This window comes from Panthera tigris, chromosome D1 (genome assembly GCF_018350195.1).
Source record: "Panthera tigris isolate Pti1 chromosome D1, P.tigris_Pti1_mat1.1, whole genome shotgun sequence".
Lineage (NCBI taxonomy): Eukaryota > Metazoa > Chordata > Mammalia > Carnivora > Felidae > Panthera > Panthera tigris.
This window is the reverse complement of record NC_056669.1, coordinates 94,209,593-94,219,480: the sequence shown is the minus strand read 5'-3', so window position 1 is coordinate 94,219,480 and position 9,888 is coordinate 94,209,593. Positions and strand designations below refer to the sequence as shown.

The following is a 9,888-nucleotide window of genomic DNA, read 5'->3' as shown; positions in this document are numbered from 1 at the left end:
ATGGGCATATAAAGATATATATTTGTATTTTTAAATTATTATATAGGTATACATCTCTTTCTATATGTTCATGTCCATATACATACATGTATATATGTATGTATAAGTATATATACACATGCATGTGTACATATATATAGTATCCCAGCTACACAGCAGGTACTCAATGCATGTTTAGAAAATGTGGTATAAATCCTGAGGTACATGTCACTGCTGTGTGGTTGGTAGCTAACAAATATTGAATGGTCTTAAATCTGGAGCCAGTAAATCTGATCCAGAATACTTGTAGTGCTAAAGAGTGGAGAGACAGCCATGGCAGGTTAGAGATAGCACTGAGTTTGGAGTGATTAGATCTGGGATTCTAATGATCCTAAATTAGAAAAAAATAAGCATAATGTGTTTCTCATGAGTCTTTTTGGGCATTCAATGTGAAAATTTAAGGTGGGGGATTATCCACATATGATCCAACACATGTCATTGGTGATGAATGGTTTAATACATGTAAAAGTGAATATCCAGGATGATGTATTATATTGGAAAGAAACTGTGGTAGGAAGTGGAAGAAGTTAGCTCCCAATTAGCTACCATATAAATATGAGTTTGTGACAAATGTTTTGTTTTCCTAGGCCTTGGTCCTGTCATCTATATGAAACAAGTCTGGATAACAAAGGATTTTCTGGGTCATATCTAAGGACATTACTCCTCTGAGGTTCTAAGATTCTGTCTTTGCCTTGTGGTGCGCGTGTTGATGTGTGATGACAGGCCATGTGGCTGGGAGATGGTAGGAGAATGGAGCAGAGGAGGAGGCCTTAAAATCAGCTGTGTAAGTTAGTGTGGCAATATAGAAAGCATATAGGTCCAAGAGTTTAAAGTATCCAGGTTCTAATCCTACCTATACAGATTTGGAGGAATCACCTGGTTTCTTCAGCCTCACTTTTCCTATCTATAATTAGACCATTTCCATTGACACGATTCTCACCTCATTCCAAACTCAGTAGTCATGGCACCCCTCAATAATTGAAGTAGCCAGGTAACGTGGTAAAGACAGCTACATTTGGGATGCTTATTTTTCATCTTAGATACGTTTTTCTATAGTTTTGTTGTTTTATTTCCAAAACTTTCCATAGTTTCATTGCCTTGTATAAAACAGCATGGTGGTTCAGAGTGAGGGGTCTGGAGACAGTCTGCCTGGGTTTGAATTTCACTTTCGTTACTTATAAGCATATGATGTGACTAGACATTTTACTTAGGCAATCTTTGCCTCATTTCCCTCATGTTTAAAGTGGCCACGATTATAGTATCACCTTTCAGGATTGTCATGAGGAGTTAATGAGTTAAAAAATGAAGAGCTTGGAATGGTTCCTGGTACATCATAAGTGCTTAATAAATGTTAGTTATTACTATCTCCATTTCTGTATCCATTCTGTTACCATACTATGTCCATTTCTAACTTGAAAGCCTAATTTAAAAAAAAAATTTGATGTTTCTATTTATTTTTGAGACAGAGAGAGACAGAGCATGAGCAGGGGAGGGGCAGAGAGAGGGGGAGACACAGAATCTGCAGTGGGCTCCAGGCTCTGAGCTGTCAGCACAGAGCCCGAAACAGGGCTCGAACTCACGGAGTGTGAGATTACGACCTCAGCTGAAGTCAGACGCTCAACCAACTGAGCCACCCAGGTGCCCCTTGAAAGCCTAGTTTTTAAACCAAGATGGTTCAATATTTCCTTTTTAACTATGAGAAGAAACATGCAATGCTACCTTTCTCCCTCTCTCTCTTCCTCCCTGTCCGCCTTCCCCTCCCTCCACTCCTTCCTTCCTTCCTTCCTTCCTTCCTTCCTTCCTTCCTTCCTTCCTTCCTTCCTTCCTCTCTTCTTTCCTTCCTTTGCCTGAGCCTAGTGTGTCTTTTCTTCTTATTGGTGAAAAGCTGGTGGGAATTTTTGAAGGCTTTGCAGGAAAGAAGCTTATCTTCTGTGGGATCAGAATTTAAACCAACATCCAACTAGTTTGGTCAGTGCTATGATTTTGTCTCAGATTCCCAAAACATTTCTACCTGATATTTTGTGAATTTTCATGCCCCTATTACCCAAAGGGAGACTAAAATATTTGGAAGAGGCATATGTGCCATTGTCTTTGGTCTTAAGCTGGAACACAGGTATTTCACACCCTTCTGGGTTTCTCTTTAATCTCTTTAATTTCTGATCCAGGTGACGAAAGAGGAGAGTGAAACACAATGAGCTAGAGATACAGATGAGAGGGAGACATGGATAAAATACCGACATGGGAAGTCTCTAAAACTACCTGGAAGAAAACAACAGCAGCAACAACAACACAACAATAATAGGAAGCACCTGACTATATAGTTAATTTTATATTTGGCAATTCCATTATGTTTCTGGAAATCACTGATTTTTCCTGAGGACGATAAGGAGGTATGGGGCTTGCTTCTCCCATTATCCCTTCTCTTGATGCTACAGTTCTTTAATTTATTACATCATCTTTTGTACTAGGGGCAGGTAGGACATATGTTATATAATATTCTTTACACTTGCCTTTGGGAAGATCAAATGTGTATCTCATATGTTTAAAAATCCTGAGCATAGTGACATTGTATATAAAGATGCTCAGTACATGTTTATTGAGTAATCCATTGGATAAAAAGTATGTACAGGACTCATAAAACCCTAGATAAGCATATTTTTAAACCTGATTAAGTAGAGATTATTTTCCATTCTTATTATTTCCACAGTGTCAAACATTCAGAAGTTTAAGGGGATTTTTTTTTGCATTTATGCAACAGACATAATAGTTTGACTGCTTCTGTTCTCTACACAAAAATTTTCAAAGCATTCTAATAAATCCTGTGAAAGGTTTTGACCATAATGGTTTTTCAAAGCTTACACACAAAGAAAGTCAGTTAAGACCAGGCCATAAATAAGACCTCAGTGCTGAAGCAGGGGAAGGCCCTCTATATCTAAACCCATTAAATGAATCATTTATTTTGCTACTCATATGTCATGTTTTGAAGGTCACATAACAATGCTTATTTCTTATAGCCCATCAGCAAGCTATAGAATCAGAGGATGAACCAAGTCCTTGAGTCAAATACTTGAGATGGGTAATTGTATTTCCAGGACTAATACCTGCGTTTATGTTTACGAGGTAAAATCAGATCTCATGCCCTGGGAGGGCACAGCGTGCTGCCAGGGGCAGGAAAGGGGTTTCTCCATATTGCATGCAGCCTCTGAATAGTTATGTCATATTTAAATATTTTTGGAATATGGTCCGCTTTTTTGTCTCCCTCAGTACATGATCAGGAGAATTTTGCAAGTAGAGGCGGCATAATAGTTTTGAAAGGATGTGTCTATAAAGCAGATGGATCTGGGTTTGAGACTCCATTTGGCCATTCACATACCATCTATTATTAGACAAGTTACTTAACTTTTCTGGAACGCTTTTCCTCCTATAAATTGAGGCTAATGCTATCTAACAAGATTGCCGTACAGATTTTTTTAAATTAATGTTTATTTATTTTTGAGAGAGTGACAGAGTGTGAGCAAGGAGGGGCAGAGAGAGGTGGAGTCACAGAATCCTAAGCAGACCCCAGGCTCTGAGCTGTCAGCACAGAGCCCATCGTGAGGCTCAGACTCTGGAGCTGTGAGACCATGACCTGAGCCGAAGGTGGATGCTCAACCGACTGAGCCACCTAGGCTTCCCTACTGTGCAGATTTAATGATTCAGCACATGTAAAGTGATTTCCACAATGCCTGACGCACAGTAGATGCTTAGTGTATGTTAACAGTCATCACTCCCCTGCTCCTTCTTACAGCTAGAGTCACTTATGGTTGGAATCCTCCCCAGAGTTATGCACCAGAGCCTCTGGCAATTCTGGTGAATTTGTTCTTCGTGCTGCTATATGTTCTATTTATTCTTTCACATTTTTGTTAAAGTTTAATCTAAGTTATAACTTACATGCAGTAAAATGCACAGATCTTATGTCTGTAGCTCAATAGACATGTGTGTATACCTGTGTAACTACAACCCTGTTCCAGCACCCAGGAGGCTCCCTTATGCCCTTTTCTAGGCAAATGAACCAAGGACCAGGTGCATAACACACAGCTCAAAGTCCAGAATGAAAAAGTGGGGCCCAGGGGCGCCTGGGTGGCTCAGTCGGTTAAGCGGCCGACTTCGGCTCAGGTCACGATCTCGCGGTCCATGAGTTCGAGCCCCGCGTTGGGCTCTGTGCTGATGGCTCAGAGCCTGGAGCCTGTTTCGGATTCTGTGTCTCCCTCTCTCTGACCCTCCCCCATCCATGCTCTGTCTCTCTCTGTCTCAAAAATAAATAAACGTTAAAAAAAAAATTTTAAAAAAAAGTGGAGCCCCTTGTTCAAAAAATATTATGAATTTAAAAATAGTGATAATGGAGCATTAAACCAAGCACAGGACCTTCCTAAGTGTGGAACCTTATAAGACAGGCATCCATGAAGCCTGCCCTGATTACATTCCCCACCACCAGAGTTAACTACTATTCCAACTTCCGTCTCTACTCGTTATGGTTGGGAACTTAATATAAATGGAATTATACTGTGGATACTCATTTGTGCCTGTTTTTTTTTTTTTTTTAAATCCCTCAATGTAGTATCTGTGAGATTTACCCATGATGTTGCATATCTTAGTAGTTTTTATTTTTCTTCTCTATGTATTCCATTGTATATATACTCTCAATTTATTTATCTGTTTTCTTGTTGATGGAGATTTAGGTTATTTCTAGCTATACATAAAGCTGCATACATGTGCCTTTTGGTGCACATATGCACTCTTGGGCCTAGGCTTAGGAGTGAAATTGATGAGTTACAAGTAAAACACTATAATAGATACTTCATGTGAAATGATTATGCCTTACGAAATGCACATTAAAACCACAACAAGATCCCATCAAACACTCACTGGAATGGCTAAATTTAAAAAAACTGAAAGGCCATATTTTGATGAAGATATGGAAGAATTGGAATACTCATGTATGCTGGGGGGAGTATAAATTGGTTGAATTACTTTGGGAAAGTTTGGGCAATATTTGTTTGAGCTAAACATATATACCTGACTTATAACCTAGTAATTGTAGTAGGATATATAGTAGGATTACTAGGGTGTGTGTGTGTGTATATATACATATATATACACACATATATATGTGTGTATATATATATATATATATATATATATATATATATATACACACACACACACACACACACACACACACACACACATATATAACCAGGATATATGAGCTAGTAATTGTACCCTGGATATATTTATTTTTTACCATATGAAGTCGCTTTGAAACTTCTGGAATAAATTTCAATCTGATTCTTGCTTTATTAATAGGCTGCAGAGGCCATTTGCAGCGGAAGTCAGTCATACCTAAGTTTCTGGTCATGATAACTTGGTGTTTTATATATCTGCTTAAAAGCTCCTGCTATATTCTGTTTTCCCACCTGTAGGCAAGAAATGGGTCAAGGCGGAGGCCTGATGGGATAGAAAAAAAGTCTCCATTAAGAACCATCTTTTATTTCCCATTTTCTTATAGCTTATTAGTGGAGGAAAGCAGGAATAGGGCACATAGGCACTTGGTGTTTTATGAAGTGAATGTTAATGGGCCTCAGATATATCCCTCTTGAGACATGAGTGCAAGGTGGCTTGTAGAATGTATTCAGAAAGGTCCTCATCACAAATGTGATATTGCAGTGGGCTCAGTTTCATGCAATTGCTTAGCGCATAGGTTTCCAAACTCTAGCCCAGAGAATATGTCCCGGTGTCCTGAGGAAATTTTAGAAAAGGCATATTCCTTGGTATTATCTCTTGGAGATTCTGATTCAGCAGCTCTGGATTAGGACCCAGAATCTGCATTTTTGAGATGTTCTTCTTGTGATCAGCAGCCACAGCTGGCCAAGGCAGAGCACGTGACAACAACAGCCTGTACAACAGAAGACCTTTGCTAACCTCTACCTGTTCAACTAGACCACAAATATGCACGTAGCTGCTCTCACCAACTCCTCCCCCCACAAAGTGACTGGAAAATCTCTGCGAAAGCCAAAATTAAAACTCTAAAAAGAGACTGATGTCATCACTCACCTAACTAGAATATAATCCATATCCTTGGGAAGAACCTACTTGTTGGATGGATCTTTCTTGAACAACCAGTGCCTAAATTCTTAAGCTAATCACTTCACCCTTGGATCTTTCAGGTGTCTCTGACAGAGCCAGTCTCTATAACAAAGCCAGGTAACAGTTATTAACCATCTTTTGAACATTGTCTCTGATCTAGTCTCTTTGCACATATAGTATCTCATTTAATCCTTAAAGCAACTTTTGCAAGCTTGACACTATGATTATGCTTATTCTGTAAGTTAAAAAACAAAAACAAAGACCTAAAACAGTGAGTTTAATTTACCTGATTAATGTTCAGGCAAATAGTGAGAGGGTCATAGTACTACAAAACTTGCAGCCTGGGGGAGGGTGTTTTTGGGTTACTAAAGAGAAACCAGGGTTCAAACACAAGTCTTTCTGGTTTTCTAGATGACACTTGGTGTCTAGGCCCAGCCTCCTTTCCTTCTTTGCCCAAACACACTGTTTATGTAACATGTATTGCATTAGAACATAGCTTTTATTTGTCATATCGTAAATGTTTGACTTGGAGTTCTGGGACTCCAAGGAAAAAGGTCTTCATTCTCTGTTGTAAAGCTGATCTTCTATCAGGCATTCAGAAGTATAGGGATCAGGGGTTGTGTTGTAATGAGGCCCCACTGCAGGCTGTGCATAAATCGGATTGCTCTTAGTTATGTTTTCCTGATGCCCACAGTAGTTTGACCTAAATGAATAGATAATTACTCAGGCTGTTACAAACATTCCGATCCATTTGGTGGTCCCTTTATTAAATGAAACAGGTCCTTTTATTCCTTTTCTGATTCTGCCTGTTAATAGAATAATCTCAAAGCTATTAGCATTTAAAGAGGAATTAGACAAAGATGTCCAGAATTGTCCCTTCTCCTGGCTCGTGGTTGCTCATGGGACCCTTGCTTTAGCTAATTAGCCTGAAATGAATATTAAGTGCATTGATCTCTATCAAACACATCCTGGAAGGAAAGCTTTTGTGAAAGTCATTTCAGTTGCAGACTTAGGTTGCCCGTATCTAAGTATCTAACCCCAAACAATAGGCACTGGGAACATTCCAGAATTCAAACAAAACAAAACAAAACAATCCATAGAAGGTGGCACAAGAAGGGCTCTTACGCTTCTTGAAATGCCCTTGTTTAAGTCCTAACCCCACCTGGTTTAGCTTTATTTTCATGGGAACCAACTAGGGAAAGATTTACAACATCTCTTTCCTTTTTTGTCTTCATACCTAGGAAAGCTTGTAAGACCTTTGCCTCATAGCATAGCACAGCACAGAGAGTAAGTGTTCTGCTCCTGGGTTCACGTCCTGGCTAGACCTATCTATAGCTGTGGGACCTTGGGCAGATAATCTCCTTAAGTCCAAATTTGCACACCATCAATAAATCTTTAACATATTTCCTATGCGATAGGGGTGTGAAATGGACACAGTAAAAATTAGTCAGCAAATATTGGTTATTAATAATAAAGACTGGGACAAGAGCCCTGACACATGGCATCAAAAAAGCCATACGATCTCTAACTCTTACCAGTTAAATGTTAAAATTACCAGAGGAAAGAAGAGAGTTGTTTTTTCTTCTTTTTGAGGGACATTGCAATGTGGCATTGTAGTAGGAAAAAAACAACCCTGAAGTTGGGTGACAATAAAGACCTAAATATGAATCTATGTTCTGTTTCTTATTTAGACCATACTGCTTTAAGCTTTTTGAAGTGCGATATCTGTTAAGTGGAGATATGGTTGTGCTTACCTCTGAGTGCTACATCGTCTGGATTTAATGAAAAAATGTTTACCAAACACCGAGCACACTAATTGTGCTCAGTCTTTTGTGGTTCTGTTTTCCTTGACCTTTTCCGGGAAATGTGTATTAATTCCTCTCATTAATATTAATGTTGCTGCCATTGATAGAGCTGGAGAGAGGAGGGTAGAGTCGGAACTGTGAGGGGCAAACGGATTGGCAGCTCAGCGCACAGGAGGGCTGCAGAGAAGCCATGAGCCGTGGGATGCAAAAGTGGGGCGCCATTTAACCACCCTGCAAACCACCCTGAAACCCAACTGAAATGAGAACTCCTCGAAGTTAGAAAACTTGAACCCGTTTTTCAAAGGAGAAACCCAGCACTCACTCACACACACACACACACACACACACACACTCGAAAACATGCTTGCTGTTTTCAAGCCCTTTTCCTATTTTTTTGCCAAATCACTTTGATTTCATAGAGCAAGACTGAGTTAATTTGGTTCTGTCTTCTAGCTCATTCCTAAGCTTCTGCTGCAAAGGGAAGGGTTGGTCGGAGAGGAAGGGAGTGAGTAGTACAACATAGATGCTTCTCCTGAGGTTGGGAAGGCACCTCTTCTAATGGACCCTACAAATCTGGGGCCTGCACCTGCAGCTTCCATCCAGCCAAAGCCACGTGGGGTGGGGGCGGGGCCGGGGCCCTCTCTCAGGCCTGACTCGGGTCAGGGCCCTCTCTCAGTCCTGGACTTCCTCAGCCTTCTCAATTCTCAGCCGGCGGCTTAAAGCACCACGGGACTCAGAGCCCTCCTGCTGGAGCTGCCGGGCCGGCTGCAGATCCTCTTTAATTCTTCCCGTCATTTGAGTCACACGTGTCTCAGTCACAATAAGGCACCTGCACGCTTTGCCCTTGTCACCATGACAACCAGCTCCAGAGGGGGATTAGGCAGGCAGCACAGAAGGAGGTCTGTGTTCCTGCTCTCCTGCTGGTGGTGCTGCCGACACACAGTCCTTCCCACAGCCAGGGTGACGCGGTCTTCGTGGCCTTTCACCTCCATTTCTGGGGCCAAGGGAGAGGTGGGGGCGGGGCTGAAAGCCGAGTTCCAGAAGCTGTGCGGCTGTTGAAGATGTTCCCAGGCTCCAGGGAATAGAGAGCCACCTTTTCTCTCCTGTCAGCACTGTCTGAGCTTCAGTCTTTTAACAGATGAGATGCTTTCCTCACGAGCAGGAAGAAAAGAGGTGGGGGGGGGGAGGGAAGGAGTTCAATCAATTATTTATCGGGGCTTCCTGATGCTTAACAAGCCACTTGTCTCCCATGCCGCCACCTCCCACCACCACCATCATCAAATGAACTGGTCTCAGCAGTAAGGCAGAATGAAAAGTACCGCATCTCTGGAATAACAGGGGCAGGTTTGAATCCCAGCTTTGCATCTTGTATTTATGCGCGCTGTGTCAACTCCTGACCTGTCTGAGGCTCTCGAATTGAGCACCAATTACTGATCAACAAATCTATTATTGATTTGTTGTGAGGGTGAAGAGACAGTGATAAATGTAATTTGCCAGCACGTTTGTGGCCATAAAGACAAAGAACTGTGGCTTTTCTTATCTTACCATGGACATAACGGTGCCAACAGGTCAAGATTACAATTTTGAACTTCTTCTTTTCTGGAAATCGTGGGAATTAACAAAGTATTTCTCCAGGATCCTGAAACAGCTAGTACTTGACTAACAGAGTCATTTTTTGAAGTGTGCTCCTGGGACCTGTAGCACCAGCATCACCTGGGGGCTTGCTGGTGATGCAAATTCTTTGGTATCCCCCCCAACACCTCCCTTCCACCCCCCCCCCCCCCCATCTACAGAATCAGAATTCTGGAGGTGGGACTCAGCAATCTGTGTTTTAAGAAGCCCCTGTTTAAGTTTGAGAACCAATTTCTCCAACAGAAGTAGAAAGCACTTAGGACTAAGTTTCTTGCAGACACAGAGG

At 41.2% G+C, this 9,888-nt stretch overlaps 1 long non-coding RNA gene across 1 annotated transcript; it reads right to left on the bottom strand.

The window, feature by feature from the left end:
* Window positions 1-6,645: 6,645 nt before the first annotated feature.
* LOC122231363 lies at window positions 6,646-8,742 on the bottom strand. Its single transcript, XR_006208568.1, has 3 exons — window positions 8,557-8,742; window positions 7,920-8,105; window positions 6,646-6,868 (listed from the first exon to the last, which is right to left on the bottom strand). It is a non-coding gene; the product is annotated as an uncharacterized LOC122231363 (long non-coding RNA).
* Between the last annotated feature and the right edge of the window lie 1,146 nt (window positions 8,743-9,888).